Source organism: Capsicum annuum, chromosome 3 (assembly GCF_002878395.1).
Source record: "Capsicum annuum cultivar UCD-10X-F1 chromosome 3, UCD10Xv1.1, whole genome shotgun sequence".
NCBI classification, from domain to species: Eukaryota; Viridiplantae; Streptophyta; class Magnoliopsida; order Solanales; family Solanaceae; genus Capsicum; species Capsicum annuum.
In genome coordinates, this window is record NC_061113.1 from 194,072,798 (window position 1) to 194,075,796 (window position 2,999).

The window sequence follows — 2,999 nt, forward strand, 5'->3', positions numbered from 1 at the left end:
ATGAAAGCAAAAATTGATTTTTGGTTGTTTAAATCAAAGTTTAGAACAAAAAATTGGAGCTTGAATTGTGGTAGAAGACGTAGAATCGTGAATGAAGGAATATTTTTTTTAGTGTTTTTAGGTTAGTGAGAGAGTAAGAGATGTCAGAGAAAGCGAGGCTGAATATACGCGTAGTGGAGACGCGTTTTAAGGTTTCGAAGACCGGGTCGGGTGTGGTTTTAATTTGGGTCGGATGTAGGTTTTAATTTGGGTCGGATTTGGGATTAGTTTAATCAAATTTAATTAAAAAGGCGCTAACGAATAGGAAGTCGACGTGTGTCCCGCCGTTAGTGATAAGGGTATCTTTGTATATTTTCATTAATGGCGAGGGTATATTTGTACCTAAAATATAACGAGCGGTATATAAGTACCATTTATCAAAGTTTAAGGGTATATTCGTACCTTTTCTGTTTTAAATATAGTATTATCGAGATATGATATTTTTAACTTTACATAGTAATATTATTATTTATAGATTATAATGATTAACTCAAGTTTATAGAATGTTAGTCATAGTGTCACCAATACATTACATTGGATAATGCTATAAAAAAAATGGATTTATGGTCCGAAGACCATTTTATTAAATTAATACTCCAAAAAGCAATAACAAGAAGGACTAAAGGCCTAATCAAAAAAATAAAACTAGTAATTACAAAGTAAGAACATCAAAGGCCTTTTCCGAAAAGAGCTTCGGTTCAGATGCACTATATCTACCTGTGAGTTGTTGTGTCTGAGAAGCTTGTTCAATTGACTTCTCCAAGGTACTAGAACTTGCCTAAAGATGAAAGCCTGAAGGTTATTGCCGGAACCGTCACACTTCTTCTTCCTACCCCGCTGGATAATTTTCTCTCTTAAGTCACATGGATCCTCCGCTCTTAACTCTATACTGAGATTTCACTGCTCCAAGGTACATGGTTGTATTTACGTATTTGTTGAAAGCTGTATATGGTCTATTCATGTCTAGAATCTTACCCCTCTTTTCTTTTCTGTTGTTAGGTAGATTGGGAACATCCACTTTACCATAGATCTGAGTAAGGTTGTCGTCGTGAAATAGTAGATTCCTTCTTTGTAAGTATCTCTTCTCTATTTTCTTGATCTCCAATGAGGTTCTTTCCTTATGCTTTTCTGTTGTTTTTATGTTGGCAAGCTAAAATTAGTGATAAAACTGGTTCTTCATTACTTTATTAGGGTTTTCAGTTGACCTTTGTGCTTCAAGTTCTTATCAGACATCGTAGCACTATTTTTGGTGAAGTAAATTTTTAATAACTAGTATAGCTTAGCCAAACTAAAATGTACACAGTTGTAAGCCTAATTAATGAGGCGTACGGTCATGTAAGTAGTATGTTTGATGCGTATTTTCCCTCTGCTTTTGATAGTGTATTTGAGCATTTTTAATATAATTATTATATTAATTTGGCTCATAAAAAATTGGAGTGTCATTATTTTAATTGGAGTGTCATTATTTTGCTTAAGTTACAAATGTTTTACCTTTTAGCATTAGTTGTAGAAGTTAAAAAAAAACCCTTTGATAGCAGCATTATACCTCAACTTTACTTCCATAATATGACATCATCTCACGTTGTGCATGGCTGCATTTTTTTCAGCCTCTAAATACCCATTCTTTTGTAACTCTTAAGCCATTAAACACTTGGTTAGTAATTAGTAGAATATGGATATAAATTACATGTAACTTTCACTCTTTATTCCTCCATTATCCTACTCTTTTATGTGTAACCTTTGTAACTCTTGTAATCATTTTTAACTCTTGTAACCATTTGTAACTCTTGTAACTTCTATGCCATTCATCTACCATATTTATCTTTCTATTCATTACATGAAAGATTTCTCACCTATAAATAGAGGTAGTTTTGTATATTTTCAAGAGCATAAGATAATATAGAGTTCACAAAAGATAGTAAAAAGAGAGTTCATCAGTTGAATGGAGGTGTTCTTTTTGTGGAATTTTGAACTCAACTCTTGCCCAGAGTTGTTGAATTGTTCGTTGTGAGAAGGCTGTTGTATCCTGGAGGGGACAAGTCAAGAAGATTACTACTGGACCGGTGAAACAATTTGCTGCAGTGGGCTTGAATCTCTTTAAAGAGAGTGAGATATTCGCACCTCAGCTGAAGCCGAAGAAGATAAATTTTGATTTTTCTTCACTTATAATTTTTTTAGTTATAATATTTATTGTAATTTCACCAACAATTTTCAGGAGATTCCAATGGAAACAACTGAAAAATCTATGGATGTCAAGATGGGAGATCTTAACAAGCCATGCCGGTTCAACGGTACTCATTTCAAAAGGTGGAAGGATAAAGTTCTTTTCTACTTAATTCTTCTCAATGTTTCATATGTCTTAACTTAGAAGAATCCAAACAAAGTAGATAACTCTTCCATGACTGATGAAGAACTCATTTCTCTTCAAGAAAAAGTTCAAAAATACGTTGGTGACTCCTACAAGTGTCGATACTATTTACTTAATTGTCTATCTGATAACTTTTATGATTATTATGATAGAACATACTATAGTGCAAAGAAAATTTGGAAAGCATTGTCGAGTAAGTATGATACTGAGAAGGCTGGAGCGAAAAAGTATGCCGCTAACAAATTTTTTATTTTCAAATAGTGGACAACAAATCAGTGGTAGAACAAGCTCAGGATTTCATAATGATTGTTGGAGAGATTAGGTCCGAGGAAGTCAAAATTGGAGATAACCTTATTATTTGTGGCATACTAGATAAACTTCCTTCCTCTTGGAAAGAATTTCAAAAAACTATACACCACAAGCAAAAGGAAACTTCTTCTGAGACTTTGATAATGAAAATCTGCATGGAAGAAGAAGCAAGGGGCCAAGATGCACTTTTGTAAACAGAATAGAACAATATCACACCGAAGGTAAATTTAACTTCTTCAAATAATGCTGCCCCTGAAACTAACAAAAATACTACTTTAAAGTC

General features: G+C 33.4%; 1 long non-coding RNA gene across 1 annotated transcript; it reads left to right on the plus strand.

Moving 5' to 3' along the window:
* Positions 1-634: 634 nt before the first annotated feature.
* On the plus strand, positions 635-2,478 carry LOC107866221. Its single transcript, XR_001672818.2, has 4 exons — positions 635-949; positions 1,039-1,110; positions 2,028-2,145; positions 2,255-2,478. It is a non-coding gene; the product is annotated as an uncharacterized LOC107866221 (long non-coding RNA).
* The last annotated feature ends 521 nt before the right edge of the window (positions 2,479-2,999 follow it).